A 24,867-nucleotide genomic window follows, 5' to 3' on the forward strand; every position below is an offset into this window, starting at 1 on the left:
CTTTTTTTTGTCTGTATTAAACATGTTCCAATAAGTTTCATTTTTCATTTTGCAGATAGTAAACCACATTAATTAAAAATTTTAAATTTTTAAAAATTATTTTTTTTTCTTAAATCCTACTGTTTGATTTAAGAGTAATTCACCTTTTCCTTCCATCTGTCTCTCTGTCCTTTGTTGTGTTTGATCTCAGCATACAGTTTATATCGTGCTTAGGATAAGTGGTTTGACGTAAGATTAGAAATGACTTAAAACTCATGATGAATGTGTGAGAAACGGGATGGACATTGGAGAAGACTCATGAGTCTTTTAACCTAAAAGGAATAATTGAATCAAAGGATGGTTTGTTCCTCTTAAGAATTAGGAGACCTGGTTTATAATCCAAGTGAAAATTGCTCAGCCTCTATTTATTTTACCTAGCCCATGTTTTTCTAGTAAGGTAGAATGAGAAATCCAAAGGGAGGACATAGCCAGGTTGGGATGCGCTTATAACCCGCTGGATGTTACAAGTGTGCAATGAATTGTAGTTCAGCCTTTACTAATAACTAACAAACTGACGTTTCTCTGGGCCTCAGTTCAACCATCTGTGAAATGTGAAGTTGAACAAAATGACCACAGGGCCCCTCTCATTTGGAAAGTTTTATGATGATAAAAATACTGGTGGTGATGCATCTTATAGGATAGTCTTTTTCATCATACGCCATGGCTTCAACCATGCATCTGCTGTATGTTGTGCCAAACCCCTGTTAACCTCAGTAGAGAAGACACCAGGTTCAAGAGGCCAAAGAAGAGACCCGGAGTGAGCAAACGAGACATGGGGTTTTATTAGGGGCTTGCATAGGAGAGACAGTCCAGCGGCAGTGCGCTGGCAACATATCCGTCCTCCTCCTGTCCGGTGGTGGCAGGCTGGACAACATAACCGCGCGGCCCAGTGGCGGTGGGCTGGACAGAAAATCTGCAACCACTTGCAAATAGCATGCAGTTTATATAGCATTTCACTTAACACCCACCTCCCTTCCACCAATAAAGAAGAGCTCCGCTTGGCAACCTTCATTTAACTCAACTCAGGGCCTCAATCCCCTATACAACCCATACTCCACAGGACAGGAGTGGGGCTCAGGTGTTTATCATAGAGAATAAATGAATCTGCACATTGGCCACTCCTGGATTCCCTGGCTCAGAAGATACATTCAGGTGCATCAGCCTTACAGGGTCATTCTAAATGTGTGCCTAAATTATTGCTATCAGGTGCGTTTACCTTGCACCCTGTAAAATCTCTCCTGGGTGACCCCCACACAACTGACTGGGTTGGTTTCTACCAATTTTCCTGTGGTCCCCCATGATAGGGAGAGGACGCAATCATTAATGGTCCTCTGTGAGAGGGGTCCTTAGGGACAGGGGTCCCCTAACCCTGGGCCATGGACTGGTACTGTAGCCTGTTAGGAACCAGGTCACACAGCAGGAGGTGAGTAGCGGGTGAGCGAGCGTTGCTGCCTGAGCTCCATTTCCTGTCAAATCAGCAGTGGCATTAGATTCTCTTAGGAGCACGGACCCTATTGTGAACTGTGCATGCAACGGATCGAGGTTGTGCACTCCTTATGAGACTCTAACTGATTGATGTCTGATGATCTGAGGTGTAACGGTTTTATCCTAAAAGCATCTTTCCCCAGCCCCTATCTGCAGAAAAATTGTCTTCCATAAAACTGATCCCAGTGCTAAATAGGCTGGGAACTGCTGCTTGAGATACTGGTTGAACCTATCCTAAGTTTGAGTCACTAGGAATCATGTGGCCTTACAAATACAAGCCCAAAGGGTATGGAATTCCATGTGAGTTCAGGGCTCCCCTAGTCCAGGCACAAAGGCATGAAGAACATCAAACATGCAAGCCTTACTCTCAGCCTAGGTGTGTGTGTGTGTGTGTGTGTGTGTGTGTGTACAAACATAGACACACATATAAATACATTATATGTATAATATATATTGTGTATATATATTATATACATTATAATATACATATTATATATAATAATACATATATAATATACATATATAATATTATATATAATAATACATATATAATATACATATATAATATAATATAATAATATAATGTATAATATACATAATAATATAATGTATAATATACATTATAATATAATGTATATTAGCATATAGTCAGATTTAATAGAAACAGATGTTAGGTTTTTGTTCCTTTTAAAATTAAATTTCCTCTGGCATTCACAGACACTGAAATCAGAGGGGGAAAAATGTTTTGTTCAATTTGAAAATGCTTTTCAAATACATAGCAATTTGATTCTGGGGGTTGGGGAACGACATTCTGAAGGTTTTCCAAAAAAACTGTAACTTGGAAATTAGCAAGTTGTGAGCAGCAGTAAGCTTGCTTCCTTTTAAATTAATACTGGTGAGACAAACAAAGGCTAAATGAGTAAAATAAGAGAGTTGATTTATTTTATTAGGCCATAATTGAGGATCTAGACAAAGGAGAACATTAAACCTTGTATTTACTACAAATTCTACAAGTAATTTCACACCTGTAACACTACTACCAGCAGGATGAGCCCATCCAAGCCCACCCTCAAGGGTTTCTTAAAAAAATTCTGCAAAGTAAAGAGGTTGAACAATTTTCAATGTTTGTCTACATAACTGGAAAAAATATTTAGCATGAAGGAATAGACACAAGGTGATGGACTAAAAGTCTCCATTTTTTTCTGTAGCCAGCAAGGACTGTATGTTGGCTGTTAATTAGAATGTATTAAGAAAAAAAAAAAGATCAGGGCTCATTGACTTGGGTAAGCATTTTAAACAAGCTAAAGGTTGTTACAGGACTTTGTCTTTTTGGAGGCTGAAATTAGAAATTTAAACCTAAATTTATACCATAGAAAGCTTTTAGAATGTATGTTAGAGACTGAGCTTTTTTAAAAAAAAAAAGTCTTCTAATCTACAAAGAATGGTTGACTATTTGTCCTACAGGGCAATCAAACGGGCGTGTCTTTAACACTGAAAGGATTAAATTATTAAAACTCTGTAGGCCGGGTGTGGTGGCTAACACCTGTAATCTCAGCACTTTGGGAGGCCGAGGCAGGTGGATCACCTGAGGTCAGGAGTTCAAGACCAGCCTGACCAACATGGAGAAACCCCATCTCTACTAAAAATACAAAATTAGCTGGGCATGGCGGCGCATGCCTGTAATCCCAGCTACTCAGGAGGCTGAGGCAGGAGAATCACTTGAACCCGGGAGATGGAGGTTGCAGTGAGCCGAGATCATGCCATTGCACTCCAGCCTGGGCAACAAAAGCAAAACTCTGTCTCAAAAATAATTAATAAAATAAAAAATAAAACTCTGTGAAAGCCTGAGTTGCAGAAAACCAGCTGCCTGTCTTTGTTTAAAACATTTTAGCTACCTAAAAGGATGTGTTTAAGGATGTGCTCATCTATATCTAGCCCTTGTGGATGTTAATTTTGAGTAAGTTTCTATATTCATGAGAAACATATTTTTATAAATTTTTGTGTAGAAGATACAAAACCACCTAGAACCTTTTTAGTATGTCACCTTTAAGATTAAAATATAAAGAGTCATGCATGAGATGGACACTGGTTCAGGAAGTATACCTGGTAAGTGGAACAGGGGTTTTCCGAGTGAGATCATTCTAAAAGCTAAGGGGAACAGGCACTCAAATCAAAACCCAGGCAATGACAAATACTCTTATGGGGTCACTTGGACATTTATCAGCCTTTGCAATCTAAAATTCCAAGATTATGTACATTTATTATTTTGTTTGAGTTCTTTTTGAGACAGGTCTTGCTCTGTTGCCTAGGCTAGAGTGCAGTGGTGCAATCACAGGTCACTGCAAGCTAGACTTCCTAGACTTAAGTGATCCTCCAACCTCAGTCTACCAAGTATCTGGGACCATAGGTACAAGCCAACACACCTGGCTAATTTTTGTTTGTTTGTTTGTTTTGTTTTGTTTTGTTTTGTTTTGTAAAGGCAAGGTCTCACTATGTTACCCAGGCTGGTCTCTAACTCCTGGGCTCAAGAGATACTTTCATCTTGGCCTCTCACAGTCCTGAGATTACAGGGATGAGCCACTGCACCCAGCAGTTATGTGCATTTGAACACTAAAGGTTGATATGAGTGAGAAGGCAGGAATGAGCCTTAGTAATCCTTTTAAAAACATCTCATAAAACAGCTTCTGAATCTTGTATTCTTATAGATTCATCAAGCCTAGGTTTCCACTTGCAGTTTTTTGGTTTGTCTTGTAACCCTGAACATAATTCATTAGTTATCTATAGCAACACTTTCTTCCTAAACTGTATCTGGGTGTGCCACTAAGTCTGTAAAACATGTAAAAGAAGATTTTAATGTGCTTGCCCAGTAAAATGATGTGATTGTACTCCAGTAATAATTGTCTCATGCCAGCTTTTCACCCCTAGGAACCATGAGTCAGTTATTATTTCTAAAAATAATCTTTAAGATGGCATAGCACTTCCAAATGTATCTTTTTTTTTGAGACTGAGTCTTGATCTGTCACCCAGGCTGGAGTGCAGTGCTGTGATCATAGCTCACTGCAGCCTCAAACTCCTGAACTCAAGAAATCCCCCTGCCTCAGCTTCCTGAGCAGCTGGGACTGCAGATAGCTACCACCATTCCTGGCTAAGTTTTTAATTTTTTTGTAGAGACAGGGTCTGTTTTCATACTGCTGTAAAGATAATACCTGAGGCTGGGTATATAAACAATGGAGGTTCAATTGACTCACAGCTCTGCATGGCTGGGGAGGCAAAACTCACAATCATGGAGGAAGGGGAAGCAGGCACATCTTACATGGCAGCAGGCAAGAGAGAGTGAGCAAGAGCAGAGGAAACTGCGTTATAAAACCATCAGATCTCATGAGAACTCACTATCACGAGAACAGCATGCAGGGAAACCTCCCCCATGATCCAATCACCTCCCACCTGGTCCTTCCCTCAACAGGTGCAGATTATGGGGTTACCATTTGAGATGAGAGTTGAGTGGGGACACAGAGCCAAACCATATTATTCTACCCCTGGCCCTTCCCAAATCTCACATCCTCATAGTTCAACACACAATCATGCCTTCCCAACGGTCCCCCAAAGTCTTAACTCATTTCAGTATTCATCAAAAAATCCACAGTCCAAAGTCTCATCTGAGACAAGGCAAGTCTCTTCCACCTACCAACCAGTAAAATCAAAAACAAGTCAGTTCCTTCCAAGATACAATGGGGGTACAGGCATTGGGTAAATACATTCATTCCAAATGGGAGAAATTGGCCTAAACAAAGGGGCTACAGACCCCATGCATGTCTAAAATCCAGCAGGGCAATCATTAAATCTTAAAAGCTTCAAAATGATCTCCTTTGACTCCATGTCTCACATCCGTAAGAGTGCGCTCCCACAGCCTTGGGCAGCTCCTTCATATGCTGGCATTGAGTGCCTGCAGCTTTTTCAGACACATGGTACAAGCTGTCAATGGATCTACCATTCTGGGGCCTGGAGGACAGTAGCCCTCTTCTCCTAGACTCACTAGGCAGTGCCCCAGTGGGGACTCTGTGTGAAGGCTCCAACCCCACATTTCCTTTCCCCACTGCCCTAACAGAGGTTCTCCATGAGGCCTCCACCCCCCAGCAAATTTCTGCCTGGACATCCAGGCAGTCCCATACATCCTCTAAAATCTAGATGGGTGTTCCCAAACCTCAGTTCTTGACTTCTGTGTGCCCACAGGCCCAACACCATGTGGAAGCCACCAAGGCTTGGGGCTTGCACCCTGTGAAGCAATGGCCTGAACTATACCTTGGCCCCTTTTAGCCACAGCTGGAGCTGAATCAGCTGGGACACAGGGCACCAAATCCCAAGGCTGCATAGAGCAGGGAGGCCCTGGGTCCTGCCCACTAAACCGTTTTCTCCTCCTAGGCCTCTGGGCCTGTGATGGGTGGCCCAGATCTCTGACATGCTCTGGAAACATTTTCCCTGTTGTCTTGGCAATTAGAATTTGGCTCCTTGTTACTTATGCAAATTTCTGCAGCCAGCTTGAATTTTTCCCCAGAAAATGGGTTTTCCTTTCCTATGGCATTGTCAGGCTGCAAATTTTCCAAACTTTTATGCTCTTCTTCCCTTTTAAACATAAGTTCCAATTTCAGATAATCTCTCTCATGTTCAAAGTTCCACAGATCTCCTGGGTAGGGGCAAAATGCCAGCAGTCTCTTTGTTTAAAGCATAGCTACAGTGGCCTTTGCTCCAGTTACCAGGATGTTCCTCATCTCCATAGGAACCACCTCAGCCTGAACTTTATTGTCCATATTACTGTCAGCATTCTGGTCAAAACCGTTTAACAACTCTCTAGGAAGTTCCAAATTTTCCTTCATCTGCCTGTTGTCTTCTGAGCCCTCCAAACAGTTCCAACGTTTGCCCATTATCCAGTTCCAAAGTCACTTCCACATTTCCAAGTATCTTTATAGCAGTGCCCCACTACTTTGGTGCCAATTTACTGTATTAGTCGATTTTCACACTGCTACGAAGATACTATCCAAGACTGGGTAATTTATAAACAAAGGAGGTTCAATTGACCCACAGTTCTGCATGGCTGGGAAGGCCCCAGGAAACTCACAATCATGGCGGGAAAGGAAGAGGCACATCTTACAAGGTGGCAGGTGAGAGAAAGGAAGCAAGATCAGGGAAAACTGCCTTGTAAAACTATTGGATCTCATGAGAACTCACTCACTATCACGAGAACAGCATGGGGGAAACTGCCCCCATGATCAAATTACTTCCCACCTGAGCCCTCCTTCCACATATGTGGATTACAGGAATTACCATCCAAGATGAGATTTGAGTGAGGACAAAGGAGCCAAACCATATCACAAGTCTCACTTTGTTGCCAAGTCTGATCTCTCACTCCTAGACTACAGCAGTCCTCCCGCCTTGGCCTCCCAAAGCACTGAGGTTATAGCCATGGAGCCACTGCACTCAGCCTGAATGTATTCTTAACTAAGTCTAACATTAATTTTGTAAAGCATTAATATCTACATTTACATATGATGAAACTGAAGGTGAGACATTGATAACATCAGAGCGCATTCTCAAGCCAGCCCTCTTTTTACTTCATCGTACTGTTAGGCCTAAAATTAATGATCTCTTTGGAGTGTTACATAACATTTATAGGAGGCTATTGGTTTGGCCCAACAGACCAAACCAAAATGGAGTCACTCATGCTAAAGTTCCACATCACCAAATCAAGACTAATCTGTTCATTGAACTTCTGAGAGAGAGAATAGCCATAAAGGCCAGTTTCATTGGGCAAGATAATTAATTTCCCTCTGTTTTAATCCTTATAAAAAAGCAACCTGATGTCAACTAATCAGTCATTTTTCTATTATTCTATTTCCCTATTCCCACCTTTCAAGGAAAGTAACTTCAAAACCACCAAACTGCTTTTTGTTCTCTGTTTTGGCTTTCCTCAGCCCTTCCCTGTCTGTAAAACCAGCCTCCTCTGCTGAACCCATTGGAACACTCCTTCTATTTTATGGAATGAAGTGTTGCCCAATTCTAGAATCGCAAATGAAGCCAATTAAGATTTTCAAAGGATCCCAGCTGCACTGAGCACTGGGAAGAAAAAAGATTTTTTAAAAAAATCCTTAAGCTAAATTTGTTGTAATTTTGTCTTTTGACAGGAGGAAATGAAGAGTTTTGGAAAGGGCCCAAAAGGCTGGACTGTAGGCGGTAGAGATAGAGAGAATGTTCAGGAATGAGCAAATATACTCCTTATGAAATTTCAGAGAAATGGGTAATGAGACTGACTACTCAGAGAAATGCTGGGAGGAGGCAGCAGTGGTCTCCCAGGTCACCTCGCCAGCCCATGGCTGCCCAACTTGCACTTGTGTCTTCACTGAATAGCTGAATAGCTATGTGTTCACTGAATAGCTTCACTGAATAGCTATGTGTTCACATGAGACATGCCGAGGGTGCCAGTTCGGCCCTGCATGTGCAGTTCCATGACTGTCACCAAGTGATTCACAGTCACATATGTATCCAAAATCTTGGCGTGAGACTTTCTCTAAGGGGAGCTAACCAAGAGCATAAATTCACCTCCAAAACAATTGTATAACTAGTCACTGTAAGATATATGGGGCCAATGAGAGCAGGATTTAAACATTTGCCAAAGACTGTATCTCTCTTTTTTCCCCCTTTTCATTTTAAAAGGAAGTTTGTGTTTTTCTCTGTACCAGAAGTCCTGGCCTTGCCTAGCATCAGTCTCTCAGAAAGTTCCTGGAGGCTTTCCTTTAACTTTCCCTTAAAATATAAGAGTTGCTGAGGCAGGAGAATTGACTGAACCCAGGAGGCAGAGGTAGCAGTGAGCCGAGATCGCCCCACTGCATTCCAGCCTGGGTGACAGAGTGAGACTCTGTCTCAAACAAAAAAAACAAAAACAAAAACAAAAAGTTGCTGGTGGTTTGAAAACCTGAAGGAGTTTGCTAATGTCACAGCTTACTTTAAATTATTTGCACGTAGCCAGGCATGGTGGCTCATGCCTGTAATCCCAGCACCTTGGGAGGCTGAGGTGGGAGGATTGCTTGAGGCCAGGAGTTTGAGACCAGCCTGGGCAATAAAGTGAGTCCATATCTCAACAAAACATTAAAAAATTAGTCAGGTGTGGTGGCATGTGCCTGTGGGCCCCGCTACTTGGGAGACTGAGGTGGGAGGATCACCTGAGCTCAGGAGATTGAGGCTGCAGTGAGCCATATTCATGCCACTGTACTCCAGCCTGGAAAACAGAGCAAGGCCATGTCTCAAAAAAAATAAAAATTAAAAAAAAATCTATCTGCCCCGAAGTCCTTTTATATTCAAGTTTTCTCCTGCAAATGAAAAACTGTTAGAGAATATCCTCAAGATTTCTTGGCTTAAAAATGAGAGGAAGAAAAATGGCCTTGTTGAATTTTACTTGAGCTCTCTATGCTGCTAGAAAACAGAAACCATGAAGATAAACCTCCCACTCTTTTTTGTGTTCCAAGAAAGGATTTACTACAAGGAACCCCCCTTCTCCCTGTGGCTTAGATAAGACCCACAGATGCCTCCTTTGTTTATTAGTGACAAGGCCAGACACAGACTCTCCAAATTCCCATTCTTTGGCTCATAAATGATTAGCTGAACTCTGTCCCCCCCAGTCGGTCCTTACAAAATACCTGCCACCTTGACTTGATCGAACTTTAATTAAGTTTCTCTCCATCTGTAGACCCCTGAACTTTGACCCACTCTTACCACACAGAATAGGCTGACGTCAGGGTACACATGGTTTTAGTATCCTGACCCACCTTCACCTTCCATTTCACTTCCCCACATCCAGTTCTCCTGAGCCTTGTTCGTTCTTCCCTAAGTAATAGAAATGCCCGTTCCTCCTTTACATTCGAGACACTTGCAGACCTCTTGGTCTCCGTGTCACATAGTGCCCCCACTCCCTTCATGAAAGAATCCTTTCGAATGACATCTCTCCTTACCTAAATCCAGATTTGCTTTTTATTTGACAAGGATAATAAATAAATAAAGCACAGAGTTCCACCCTACAGTACTTGTGCCTGCCTGTGGAGATGTCTCTTAACACAGGGCAACATGAAACACAGATGTAAAATAGTTCCCGTCCATGAAGTCTTCACTTCTCAGATTGAGACGCTTTCCAAAGTAGTAAGCAGAGTCTTATTCTCCAGGGAGCCAGGGTTGTTGCATTTATTCATTTAATAAAGATTTACCTCGTACGGACCCTGGTAATTTTGTATTCTGAACATTTCTGGAAACATTCCCTCCGTTCAGGCCTGCATCATCTTTATTTTGCACTATCGCAGTAGATGTTCTCATCAGTCTCCCTTGAGCTATTCTTGTACCTTCAAATCCATCCTCCCCACAGCATTTAGTGATCTATCTCAAATGCAGATGTGAACTTTTAAAAACATGTAATGTCTAAGCACCTTAAAATTACCTACAAGGCCTCTCACAGTCAGACTTCTGCCTCAATCTCCACCTCTAGCCCTTTCCCCTGTCTGTTCTTATCTCTGGTGAGACCCCCCACCATCCCCTACATATCCAGTAGGTACATATTCTACTTTGTGCTCCTTTTCTGGTGTTCCTCTGCCTTTCATGCTCTCACCATTCCTGCCTGCTACCCGCTTTACTCCTGCTAAGTCTCAGTGCAGTCATCATCTCTAGAAAAGCCACTCTGCCTCCTGTATCTGCATTCCCTCCCAGTTGGTTTCTTATTGCTTCTTGAACCTGGCATCTGGCAGCAATTCAATAAATAAGTATTGGGTAACATAAATAAAGGCTATTTCTACAAAGGTGATTTAAGAGATGTCCCCTACAGAAGCACCCATGTAAGGAGGTCATTGCAGTTCAGGATGATAAAGATATATGGAGAACATCTATAAAGTACTACAGTAGCATCCTAGAGGTCTTTTTAAAATGGAATTGTTTCCATCTTAATGGAATGGCTCCCCATTAGCCCTGATGGAAAGTCGGGAAACAAATTTGGCCAAGGTTATCTCAAGGTGTTTGCAGGATGAAAATAGAAATTCTACACATTCCTGAACTGCTCAGGAGTCTTTAAACCAGAAACCAACTTTTATTTGCTTTTTGAAAAGAGTGTCAGATCTCTTTCTTCTTTTTTTTTTTTTTTTTTAGACGGAGTCTTGCTCTGTCTCCCAGGCTGGAGTGCAATGGTGCAATCTCGGCTCACTGCAACCTCCGCCTCCCGGGTTCAGGTGATTCTCCTGCCTCAGCCTCCGGAGTAGCTGGGACCACACCCAGCTAATTTTTGTATTTTTAGTAGAGATAGGGTTTCACCATGTTGGCCAGGCTGGTCCCAAACTCCTGACTTCAAGTGATCCACCTGCCTTGGCCTCCCAAAGCACTGGGATTACAGGCACGAGCCACCGCACCTAGCAGATCTCTTTCTTAACCTTGTAATTGGTGAGCAACAACCTTTAAATGTATTTAGTCATTTATTCATTCATTTAACAAACACTTGGCAAGGGCCTACTATGTGCTAAGTGGTACAGATTAAGCAGTGTACAAGACAGACTCCATCCTGCTCTGGGGTTCACATGTAGGCAAAACAGACAATAACAAGTAATCAATACAGGAATTAAATATTGTACAACTACTGTTTAGGATGTGATCAGGAAAGAGCAGAAACCTACTTTAGAGAAGGTGGTTGGAGAGGGGCACTTTGTACCAGTTTCCCTTAACTTAAGTCTTGACAGATGAGGAGCCAGCCTCATGAGGCCCCTGGGGGAGAGAGTCCCAGGCCAAGAAAATCTCAAAGCAGGAGAAAACTTATCCTGTGGAGGAGTAAGAGAAGCCAATATGACTCAGCAGTGGTAGAAATGACTTTCTTCTAGAAGCTTCCAGGAGACCACAGGCTCCTGGGTTACTTCACACAGGACCCCTTCTCGGTCTCCTTTTGCGATTGCAGAGAGTGTAGCCCCTTTGGGAGACCTGAGTTCAGTGTTGCCTCAACCATCAACTCACCCTGAGATCATGGATTGTTACTTCACTGATTGAGACTTGGGTTCTCTCATATGTAATAAGCAGAGGTTGGATGAGGTGCCCTCAACTCTGTATACTATGATGCTATTAACATTAATTACTATGATCACTTCAGCAGCACATATACTAAAAGTTGGAATGATACAGAGAAGATTAGCAGGGCCCCTCAGCAAGGATGACATGTCAATTCATGGAGCATTCCATTTTTTTAATGGCAGCCAATATATCTGGGACATTTGAAGAAGCCAACATGGTCTCCCGGCCCAAAGAAAACATTAATTACTAAAGGATCACTGAATCTCAACAGGCGTCACTCATTCATTCATTCATTCATTTTTAAAAATGTTGTATTCTGAACATTTAAAGAAATGAATGAATGAATTTTTTTTTCAAAAAAATAATTTTGAGCACTTAAACTGCCAGATACTGTTCCAGACTCTGGGCCACACAAAGGCAGAGCATCCACTCAGGGTGAAGATGAGGCTGATAAAATAAAAATATATAATCTAAATGCAGGCAGGGTATAAAGTTGTGTGAAGAAAAACAGAAATAGGATATGAGGAGAGAGTGACGAGAGGCGTGCCGTGTTGAGTGAGGTGGTCAGAGAAGGCCTTTCAGAGGCAGTGTTTGTGTACAGGACCAACTTTACTTATAATTTACTTATAACTCCTATTTAAATTGTTTATGGAGAGTTTAGAATGTTTGAAATGTACCATCATCCTTTCTGGTTGATTTCTGTGTTCATATGGAAAACAGTATTTCTCAGAAGTCTAAATTCTCCAGCAAGCAAGCCTTCTGAGAAGATAGCTAAATTTTAAAAAGTACAAAGCCATCTTTGAATTGGTCTTTTCATCTTTAAAACAAAACGTGTGCTCTAATTCAAATCTGGTAAGACATTTCATCAAATACGGATTCTGTAAAGACTTCCATTGTCAGCATTGCTGAACCTCAGCCTTACAGTGGAAAGTGGACATTGCACAGAGTAGGGATGTGCCTGTTTGCCCCGAAGGCAGATTCTGACAGGCTCCAGCCAAGACTTTCTTCATTAAAAAGGGTCATGGGGAGGTTATGTGAAGGTTTGAGAGGTGTTGATGGTGTGAGCAACCGCCCCTCCTAATGGAGCAGAGTTAATCACTCACTGGCCAACTGGAAAATCAATGGCTCCCTGCTTTCTCTCCTACACTTTGCCTGTGCTCGGCCAGCCTGCTCCCCTGCTCCCTGCAGTGAACTGGCGTCAGGCAGAGGACTCCAGGATTCTTCTCCCCTCCTACTCAAAGACTGGCTCTTCAGAAGGAGAGTCATCTAACCCCAGGGCACGAGAGCGTGTTCTTTCTTACCTGGGAGAAACCTTATAATGAAGCCTTATTGCCAAAGAGGAGGAGGAAGCAGAAAAAAGGATGTGTTGGGGGAAACACAAGTTGGGGCATTGGGGGAAACTCAAGTTGGGGCATTGGGGGAAAGACAGTCTTTCTGAGGAAAGACATCATTGCAACCAAAATGAAAAGGAAACAATGTCCATAGATGATGGGCTGGGAGCTTTTCCAATTCAGTGTCATGTGAGTTTTTAGAACCTTTTCACTAAGGAGATGGTGAGTTGCCTGTTTGTGGTTGAGCTCTAAATGTAAATGTCTTCATGTTTACCCTAAATGAGGCCTTCCGTGGAACTGACTAGACCAGAGGTCCCCAGGCAGAAGGGCCCAAAGAGTCAGGTTGCCAGTGTTCTGGACTGCAACTTACAACGTTAAGTTCTCACCTTGGGCCTGATTAGAAGTACAGCTGAACCCTTTGGTTGGCAGAAAGGTGTTACCAGCAGGAAGAATTATGTATTAAGGTCAAAAAAATTGTTCTTTCAGTGAGTCTGGCTGAGTGATGTTCATCCAAGAGGTATGACAGCCACCACCTGTGCTTCCAGGCTCGGATACTCTGTCACATAAGGAAGAAGGTTGAGAAATTTCCTAGGAGAGAGGTTAAATCTTAAAGTTGGAGCCAGTATTATGATATAGTGAGATGTGAGACTGTGGTTCTCAGTGGTAGTGACGGTGCACCACTGGGATGGAGGGGTGAGTGGGGGCTGGAAGCATGGAGGGAAGCAGTTCAGTCATGATGGTCTTGATTCTGACTTCCAGCTGGATGTCTCATTTTCAGTTTTGAAGCAGAAGAAGCAATAACCAGAAAAAAGGGAGGGAACAATGAGGAGTAAGTGGGGGTGTTGTTACAAACACAGCCAGTTTGAGGGTGTTTAAGAAGATAGTGCACTCGTTCTCTAGACTTTAGACTTAGTTTGCCACATATTGTTGGAAGCCACCCTGCTGATGGTCACCGTGTTGGCATTTGTTTGGAAAGAGTATGAAATTGGCTTTTCCAGTGTGGATAGCAATAGCCTGTGATATCAAACTGAGAATGAAAACATATGTTGTGTGAAAAAATGGAAGAGTCCATTTAGCTGTTCCCCCAGATTAGCAGATACACATCCAGGGCGCCCTCACTGAAAACTGGCATCGTCTGCTTTAAGTGAATTTTCTTCCCTGCATCCTGTGATTATGGCTCCCTTAACTTTGTTAGCCTTCATATTGAGTTTTTATGCTCATGCATTTCCTCAGCTCTCCATTTCCTTCCAAGCATCTTAACTGGTAATTCAGTTTGCTCATGGACTGCTTCGTAGCAAAGCATCTCACCATGAAATGGTGCTTCCCCCTACGTGTGTGCAGTTGTTCTAGCGTGAGGAAATAGAACCAGCAATATCAGCCTTTGGAGACAAAGAACTCAGACCTGAGGGTTTGGAGACAATCATCTGGTGTTCTTACCACCATTTGGTTCAACATTAATTTACCTGCCACTGTAAGAAAAGTGGGGAGATTTGGTCTTTTTTAAAGAGAACCAAATTCAGACAAACAGAAAGTCTGTGACCCGTGGGCTTTCTCAACCAAGGACCCTTAGAACAAGTGCACAAGTGCGTTAGGGCTTGAGCAGGAGTCACTTGAGCCTGCCTCATAAATCCAAGTTTCCTTCCTGCAGTCCAGCTAACTTCACGGGAGAGGAGGTCAGTGACTGTCATTCTGAACTTGGACAGATGAGGTTGCTGCTGCCTGGCTTCTTGGAGTCTTTAATCTCTCCAGAAATAAATCTTTCTTACTTTTTTTGAGTGATCACCACTTAGATCTTTTCTGAATTCTATTAAGAACAAAAACCTGTGACAGACCCACTGAGGTGACTTCTAGCTCTAACAGCTCACTGCATAGGGAGGTTCTCAAACCTCAAAAGCCATCTTTTTACAGGAGCTTAACATGAAATGACCCAACTCTGACCAAATGTGTAAGGAGAGTGGGCAGTTGCCTGAAAAATTAGGTGTTCGATGTTCATGATGTTGAGCCTAAAATCAGACTCTTGGTCAGCAAAATGGCAGACCTGACCTCACCTCATCAGGAGACTTCCTCATAAACAGACACTGCCATAGAAGGACAGGTGAGTGAGGTGCATTCACATTTTCTCTTGTCTCAGGGTAAGTCAAGAATAGATACTCTCTGAGGCTAGATCTCTACCCCAAGATATACTGAGCCTGAATCTCCCTTTAATATCTATGCTTTTTTCAACTAAACTTTTTCCCCACAAATTGTGAGACATATTAGAAAAATCCGAATAGTCTACAGAGTTGTTTTTGTTTTGTTAAGGGTTTGGGTTTTTTATGATGGTGGCGGTTGGAGGAGGCAGGTAAAAACATTTGTTTTTATGATTATCATTTTTAAGACAAATGCTTTCTCAATCTTTATGGTGAAACACAAGTTTACCTGGGTACCACTAGAATGACCAGAGCTTTAAGAAAAGTCTGGACAGATGTTCCTTGTGCCACCCTCACAAATTTTCCCATTTGTCAGGCACACTCATAGAATACAAGTGATTGAACTGGTTTTGTAAAATATGTGTGAAATAAGGAAATTGGCCTAGGTGAATTGGGAAATTTGCCCAATTAAACTTTTTTAAACCACCAGGAATCAGGATATATATATTACAATGTCTTGAGAAATTTACAGAAGTTTATAATTTAGATTTAACCTAACCATATCCCCTTCTTGTTACATCTGTGGAGAGAAAAATAAGAGTGACTTTCTGGAGTAATTTGAAGATAGCCACGATCCTTTGAAGGTAAAAACTATTGCTGTCCTTGAATTATTGCCAGGCATACTCCATACAAATTGAGTATCCCTTATTCAAAATGTTTGGGACCAGAAGTGTTTTGGTTTTCAAATTTTTTTGGATTTCAGATTTTTTCAGATTTCAGGATATTTGCATTTAGCATTCCTAATCTGAAAATCTAAAATGTGAAGAACTCCCATGAGTATTTCCTTTAAGTGTCATGTCAGCACTCAAAAGATGTTGGAGTTTGGATTACAGATTAGGGATGCTCAACCTATATTTCTTTATAATATGCACTGTAGATAGGCTGCTGTTCACAATGTTGATTTCTAACATCTAAATGGCTCCTGAGCAGGTACACATATAAGTGATGGTTTAGATAAAGGCAGCAGCTGCTTATTATCAATACACCATGCTGAAAAGCTCTAGCTTGCTGTTGCTAAAGCCAACAGTGCTGGGGGAAATGGCAGCTCATCCTGGAGGCTAACATCAGGAATGGTCTGTATTGGAAATGGCACCATTCCTGAGGGAACATTTACACTGTGTACGAAGTTCTACCCTTTAACACTGCTTCAATTAGAGAGTTGCAATGCCTTTTAAAAATATGAATAGGAAGAAACAAGAACTTGAAGTATTCTAGGTCTTCGTTTTAAGCTGGTTGTTAAGTAATATATAACTGGTTTATTTCTAATTGAAGAAAAGTTACCCATTCTAAGGACATCACCTAGACTATCCTTTTACTCTAATCACCTGCTGTGGAACATTCAGCTTTGGGAGGCCTAAGGAAATACTGAAACTGTATGTTCCTGATAAAAAGATCTCTGTTTAGATTATGTAGCCCATTCAGGGAAAACAACCAAATAATAGAACCAAAAAGGGTAAAAACCAAGAGCATTGTTGCTAAGGACGAGGGATGATCAGAAAGTCCTTCGGTTGTAGCTAAAACTATATATTAAAATGATGATGAATTTAAATTTTATTAAATATGTTATGAAATATTTCAAACATATTAAGGCTAAAATAAAGGGAAGAGAGCATGGTGAATTCTTGTTTTAAACTGTTAAGAGCATAGATTTATTTGTATAGGTTCACTTTCTTTCAGTATTCAAATCCACCTTCAAGGGACATGTGAGACCCACTTGTAGGGCTGTTCCCATGGCGAAATGACAAAGGTCTCAAGTACCTGGTAATAATTGCTTTGAATCAATGTATAAATTACAGGCCATCATGCTTTTTTTTCCGTATAGTGTGTGGGATTATATGCCAGTGATTATAATGTCTATTTCATGTGTCTCCATGTGTTTTCTTACCTGCACCCATATTGTACACAGTGGAAATTTTATTGATGGCACACACCAATGGTACTCAACAAGGGAAGACTCTCAGGTCCTTCCTTCTTCATGGGTCTTGGATGGGACTTGTATAGAGAGAAAGGAATGTTCTCAATGTGTTGGGGTAGAATTGGGGCAAGGATTCCTCAGTGACTGAGGGCCTCACTCTCCCTCTCATATTTTGGCTGGGATGAGTGCTCCAGGACTCTTACACCTTAGAGGTCACACAGACCATAAGCTAGATCCCCCCAGTCAGTTGCTATGGCCAGATTTCTGGTCATACCAAAAAAACAGCTTGATTAAGTGATCATTGAGAGCAATACCCTCCCCAGATCAAAAGTGGGATAGTGGTTGTCACAAAGGCAACCAACTGGTCCTGAATGTAGCCCGGGCTGCTCTTCCAGGGGCCCTCGATGCTTGCTTCATTGCCTCCTTGATGTCATTATATTTGGCACCTTTCTCCAGATGGCAAATCTCATTCTCAACACGCTTTCCACACCAGGGGTGGGGACTTGGAAAGCCAAATCAGTGAACTCTCCATTCAACTCAGGGATTGTCTTACACACAGTTTTGGCAGGGCCAGGGATTGAGAGATAGTGACCACTGACATAACACTACAGCTTGCTGGAGGAGTAATCATGATCTGTGGGGAGCAGTGATGGCGTGGACTGTGGTCTGAGATTCCTCCACGTTACCACAGTCATCATTGATGACTTCTGCCAGGAGAGTCAAACACTTGGTATGCAGGTGACATTGCTGACAATTTCGAAGGAGTTGTCATCTTCACAGTTCTCTCCCATTCTGAGCACAGCAGCATTGATGCAGGTGGTAGGAATAATAACCCTTTGCTTCCACCTTTCAAGTGATTGCTAGCCTTGTCTAAGATGGTAAAGAGTGCGGTGGGCTCTATGATGTATTCAACATCATGTCACCCCATTTGATGTTGGGGGGATCTTGAACTTGGAAAATGAAGGTAGGATTTCAATTGACTGCACTTACTGTTCTCAGCCTTGATGATGCCATTGAACTTGCCATGGGTAGAATCATTTCTGGACACATAGTCCCTATTATTGAGGTCAAGGAAGGAGTCACTGATGGCCACAGTATCCACTTTGGAAGCAGCCTGGTAACTAGGCACCCAATATAGACAAGCCCATTTAATCCAGCTGTTACAGTCATGACAAGGTGAGGAGGCTGGCACTGCAAAAAAGGTGAGGCTTCTATTTAGTGGAGAGGAACTGAGAGAGCTGCATGGGTTTTAAATACGAAAATGAAAGTAATACATTTTAGGTCAAGTCCAGGAAGCAAGCAAGGTTGGATAGCAAGGCTTACAAGTTGTTCAAAGCCATTTGGTTCCTGAATTTCAGATAGCAAGTAACATGAGTTTTGATAGCAAAGAATTTATACAAAAGTTTATCTAAATATATTCAGCTTCAGATTCCAGAAAGCAAAAATTTGGATAGTGAGAGATATTCATATTTACTGCTTGCTTACAGGCACCCACACATGCATGCATTCTCCCAGTCATTCATTTAGGACCTCGGCTTATTGCAAGAGCTGGGAGATTAAACAACCATCATCTAAACTAGAGATAATTGTATGAAGGTGAGTGGATATATGTAACTGCATAATTATAAAAGAACAACTATGATTCCCAAAGTGCCCAGTATGTGAGATGAGCTTGTTTTGGTTTAATTTAAATATGTACATCTTGGATGGAATATACAGTTGATCTTTAAACAACATGGGTTAAATCAAGTGGGTCCACTTATACATGAATTTTATAAAAATAAATATATTGAAAACTTTTCTGTAAATTTGCAACAATGTGGAAAAACAGATGAAAGGTGTACCCTAGGAATATTGGAAAAGTTAAGAAAAAGGTATGTCATGAATGCATAAAACATATGTCAATACTACGTATGTTATCATTTACTACCATAAAATATACATGAATCTATTATGAAAAGTTAAAATAAAAATTAGTCTGGGCCTGGTGGCTCACACCTGTAAATCCCAGCACTTTGGGAGGCTGAGGAGGGTAGATTGCTTGAGCTCAGAAGTTCAAGACCAGCCTAGGAAACGTGGCAAAACCCCATCTCTACAAAAAAATACAAAAATTATCTGGGTTTGACAGCAGGTACCTGTAGTCCCAGCTACTTGGGGGGCTGAGGAAGGAGAATCATCTGAGCCCTGGAGGTCGAGGCTACAGTGAACTGTGATTGCACCACTGCACTCTAGCCTGGGCTGCTGAGTGAAACTCTGTCTCAAAAAAAAAAAAAAAAAAAAGTAGTTAAAATTTACCAAAACTTATGCACATGAACACATCAAACTATATATGACACCAGTCACAGTTTAGGGAAATTAAACACATGTAAAGATGCGGTATTAAATTATAATGGCATAAATTAATTGTACTGCATACTGCACCTACTGTAATAATTTCATAGCTACCTCTTGTTGTTATTGTGGTGAGCACAAGTGTTCTGATTATCCACTTAAAACACTGCATAACGCTAATCATCTCCATGTGAACAGTTGTCTCTCCAGGAAATTATATCACAGTAAAAAGTGATCTCTTAAAGTTCTGATGTATTTTTCATCATGTTTAGTGCAACACTGTAAACTTTGAATAACACCATGGGACCCATTCAAAGTGCCACTAGTGATGCTGGAAGTGCTGCCAAGAAGCAGAAAAAAGCTATGCAATTACAAGAAAAGCTATGAAATTACTTGATATGTACCGTAGGTTGAAGTCTGCCACTGTGATTGCCGCCATTTCATACAGATGATTCATCTTGTAAACAGATGATGTGTTGATAAATACAACACAGTATTGGAAATGGTATTTTCTCTTTTTTATGATTTCTTAATAACTTTTTTGGTTTAGCTTACTTTATTGCAAGAATACAGTATATAATACATATAACAAACAAAATATGTGTTCATCAGTTGTTTATGTTATTGGTAAGGCTTCCGGTCAACAGAATGCTATTAGTAGTTAAGTTTTGGAGAAGTCAAAAGTTATGCATGGATTTCAACTGCACAGGGCACTGGTACTCGCAACCATCAAGTTGCACAAAGGTCAATTGTATATTACAAAACATAACTAACGATCAGATCATTATCTCACAAGTGTTTCACTAAAAGGAAGTAAGCCAATTTAAAGACCAGTGTTAAGGAAATAATAACATGGCTTAGAACTTAAAGTACAATAAAATATATATATATATATATATATATATATATGAAAAAAAGAAATAATAACATGGGTGGACCATGAGTGTGGCAGAATCTGGAAGGTGGTTTGTGACTGTGTTTGAAAAACACTTGGGCAGATTGATCTGGGAGCACAGAGAAAACCTCCAACCCCAGCTTGGTAGGAGACCCACAGAAAGTGTCCCAGTGTAGGTCCACTCCTATTCCACTTAAACTATTCTGACTCCATCTTGAAAATTTTAAAGAACGAGTCATTAATAAAGAGGAATGATAAGGCTTGGTGATTTAGTGAAGGTGATTGGTATAGAATTCAGCTGTTAGCGCAAATGGCTTGGTTTGATTTTCCTGAGTTTGTTAGGGTTCATAACCTATGAAAAAGTCCTGGTGCAGGTTTTACTGTTTTGGATGCAAGTAAAAGAAGAAAGAGTCTTTGGTTAGTAACCAATCGGCCAAAACTGAAGAGGGACTTCTCTCCAGATTGCATATTCTGAGACTATCTTTAAGATTTGTGGTATCACATTTAGAGACAGGAATCATTCATGGTTTTAATCAGATGAGAAAGTTGGACCTGGCATATGACTAACATGTATTGCATTGTTGCCATCAGGGGTTTGTAAAGATAAAGGTTTTGATCTTTTAATATTATTGCTTAGTCTTTTCATGGTCAGTAGGACTGACAATTAAAATTTATAGCAATGTGAGGGAGGAATCTAGTAGAAAAGAATTTTCTTAGCAATGCTTCTGTTGCTATCAGAAGTAAATTTTTGTTATTTGTTTTTGCATGAAAAATTGAAACATCACACAAGGTCTGTTTGCAAAGCATGACTCCTGCCCACTCCAGATCTCAGTTCTAATCCCCTTGTGAATCTACCATGCAGTTTCCCATGTACCTACATGCATTGGTATGTAAATACCTTTTCAAAATACAAATGGAAGGAAAATATACTCTTCAGCCTCTTGCTTTCTCATTTAACAGTATATCTCAAAAAATTTTTTAACAGTTACATAATTTATTTAACCAGTGTCCTGTCATGAACATTTAGAGTTGCTCTCAGATTTTGGCTGTTGGTTGATTGACTGTTCATTTGTTTGAAGGAGGGTGAGCTTATGCATGATTTTCATGTTTGAGTGTGCTCTACATTTCCTAGGACTGAAGACACCCGCTCCCTCAGTGGGAGTCATTTGGATGTGATGTCCATCTAATGGCAAGTAAAGGACACTGATCCTAGCTTTCTGGACTATTCATTGGTGGGATGGTAGGGATAAGCAATTTTCTCATCAGATGTGATATCTTAATCTCTCAGCCTCAAGGACACTCAGCGTCCTCTATTGAGCTCCAGACGGATCTAAAGAATTAAGATAATAGAATTTGGGTTTTTAAAGCATAGATATCTATTCTCATATATTATACATATGCCCTCAATTAACTTAGATTCGGTAGTGAGTTTATGAGATGCTAGACGGCAAGGTGTGGTGAAACAATGATAAAATTTGGAATCAGAAAACCAAATTCAAGCCCGGCTTCTCTACACTGGCATTATTGTTGACAAGATACTCACCTTGCCTATGCATCAGTTTCCTCATCTGCAAAATAAGGATGATGTGGACATTGAAATAGATAATGTCTGTGAAAGTATACACTAAAAACAATCATTGCACAAACGTCAGTTATTATTTAACCCAACTCCTTTCTTATAATGAAAGGGAGGCTCAAGAGGTGGAAAGTGGCTTTCCTAGGCATATACATACATCTGTGATTTAACAATCTTTGTACCTTTAGTGTTTGTCTTCAAAAATTTCAAAAGCAGAGCTGAGCTTTAAAAAGAGGGAACACTGGAAAGAATGAGAAAATGTTGTAACTTAATTTTTCTCATCTACTATTTGTGCTTTAGTTATTTCATCTCTATTTTTACAAAACTTGAAATATATAAATGTCAGTTTTCTGATTATCTTCTATGATTTATGGTGCTTGCTTTGTTTTGGTGGTTTAGACGTGAGTAGCACTGTACTAGTTTGAAATTAGAATTGCTTCTCCCAGCGTTACACACACACACATCACACCCAGCAAAAAAAGCAAAAAAGCTCTGAATTTAAAAAATAAAAATAATGCCACAAGTATGAGTGGCTATTCACCAGTTGGAAATAGCTTTTCACACTGGATGGTAAACAGTAGCCTTTAGAGCGTTTCCAAATAACCATCACCAAGAATTGCTTTTAATTCACTCCCAGATGCTAAATAGGAGACCACAGAGCACTTTGTATTCCAAGGAGAAAAAAAAAAAGACTGAACATTGAATAAACAAAAACACAATCTAGTGCAGTCAATCTCTTTTTTGTAAGACTGTTGATTTGAGAAGCTTCCATGATGACCCAACATAAAGAAGGGGTGAATGTTTGGGGTGATGGGTGTCCCAGTTGTCCTGGTTTGATCATTACACATTGTATGCATGTGTCAGAATATCACATGTCCCCCCAAAATATGTATAACTATTATGTATTAACAAAAAAAATCAGTATAATTATGACATATAATATAATGATATACTAATTTTGATAAGAGCAATATTTTAGACATTAATAAATATAATGTAGCTTTTAAAGGAAGCCTCCAAAGCTAAAAATTGTTCTGAAAATGAATCCTGTATACTTATGGTTTTGAGTAGTGGATTTTCAGCAGCTCTCTGGTATGTACTCACTTCATTGCCCTGTGGATGGGCAGAATTGAACAGGATTTTTGAAGAAAAGACTATTAATAGTTCTAACAGTTTGCTTCTTCTATTCTGAAATCAATATGTGAAGGCATTGCAATAACATTTTGGAACAAGAGACTTCAAGAACACATAGAAAAGGTATACCAGGACTTATCTTGATGTCTCATTTCTCTTTCTTTTTAAAATTGAGATATAATCCACATATTATAACAGTCAACCTTTTAAAGTATACAATTCAGCATATTCACAGAGTTGTGTAACCATCACCACTATCTAACTTCAGAACATTTTTACCCCCTGAAAAAGAACCCCAATATCCATTAGCACACACTACCATAGGCAATGGGGCTAATTTACTTTCTATCTCTATGGATTTGCCTCTTCTGAACATTTCATGTAAATGGAATCATACAACGTGTGTCCTTCATGTTTGACTTCTTTCACTCAGCATTACTATGTTCACCAGTACTTTCTTTCTTTTTATGGCCAAATAATATTCCATTGTAAATATATAGCACAGTTTGTTTATCTGCCTATCAGTCAATGGACATTTGGGTTGTTTAAACTTTTTGGAAACTGAGAAGAATGAGGCTAACAAATGCTAACAACATTTACATACAAGTTCCAGTGAGGATACGTGCTTTCCATTCTCTTAGGGATACACCTAGGAGTGGAATGGATGAGTGTCTGGTGTCTGTTTATCCAAGTCATCTTACTGGAAAGCTGAGAAAAAAAGGGAATAAGATGCATTTGGATAAATTAAGAAACAGGATAGGTATGTACTGGTAGAGAGGGGTGTGCTCTTTGGGTTACAGCTCATTGTTCTCTTGCCTCCAACCGTCAATGACATAACCAGTTCCTGACTTTTTGGAAACAAACCCTTAGATAGACTGTAAACCCCATCGGTTTGCAGTGTTTCTACCCCATGAGACATGAGGAATAATCATACACTCCTGTTAGTTAACAGTGCACCACTTGGGCTATTTCTCCATGGTGGAGGGGGCTATGAGTGTAGCCAAGGGAAGGAAAAAAGATATTGGGATTTTTCAATTTTTTTTATATGGTGGGTGTAATTTGAAAGAGCCTCTTGGTGCTCTGTTCATCCTGCAGAGGACTTAGGTTTTATTATGATCGCATGGAGCCTCCACTCTTTTGAGATGAGGGTATTTTGCGGGGATGAAGACAAACGGGCAGCTCTGTAGTGTACACAAAAATGTAAACGTAGTGTAAAACAGTTCATCGTGTCCTGTTTTCCTTCAGGGAATGGAAGATGTTAACAGAGAGAAAAGTTTGAAGGCAGACATTTAGAAGAAGCTAGGAGGAGAAGCATCTTATATTAATGTGGGCCAAAAATGAAAATGTGGCTTGGTTTTTTAAAATCCTATGGCTGGTTTACTAGCAATAATGTTATTTCAAAATATTTTGTTTTCAAAACTATTTAGGTGTTATTTATGCTAGTGTAAAGAATAAAGTCTGGCTAATTGGAAATGTGTTAGACATGGTACACACTGTCATTTTTTATTGTAATTACCAGAAAGGGCCACTACACTAAGAGAAAAAGTGCCGTTTTCTCTGCCATCCCCATATCAGCCCAGCCATCCAGAACAGAGCCCATGCTGGAAGCTTTCCAACACTGTAAGGACAAGTTTCATATTGACCACATCGGTTCCCTGGAAAACATTTTGTCTACCTGGGATGAATGGTAGACTATCCAGAGAACCAGATTTTCTTTCTACCTATATATTACATTTATCCTGCATTCGGAGCAGAAGAAGAAAATAGGCTAATTCCCCTTCGTGAAAACCTACGGGACTTCCATGCCATCCCTCAATACCATGTGGGGGCCCCCAGCCAGTTTGCTAAGGTGTTAATGGTCTGTAATTACTTCCCGTGTTGCCTCCTTATGGGTTTTT

The 24,867-nt window shown here is 40.6% G+C and overlaps 1 protein-coding gene and 1 non-coding gene across 3 annotated transcripts in view; both read left to right on the plus strand.

Annotated features, from left to right (window-relative positions):
* Nucleotides 1–24,867, plus strand: part of SGPP2 (sphingosine-1-phosphate phosphatase 2) — a 142,063-nt gene that overhangs the window by 63,671 nt on the left and 53,525 nt on the right. The window lies entirely within an intron of this gene.
* On the plus strand, nucleotides 11,665–11,772 carry LOC129032196 (U6 spliceosomal RNA). The gene has a single exon (XR_008501222.1). It is a non-coding gene; the product is annotated as a U6 spliceosomal RNA (small nuclear RNA).

This window comes from Pongo pygmaeus, chromosome 11 (assembly GCF_028885625.2).
Source record: "Pongo pygmaeus isolate AG05252 chromosome 11, NHGRI_mPonPyg2-v2.0_pri, whole genome shotgun sequence".
In the NCBI taxonomy this organism is placed as follows: domain Eukaryota; kingdom Metazoa; phylum Chordata; class Mammalia; order Primates; family Hominidae; genus Pongo; species Pongo pygmaeus.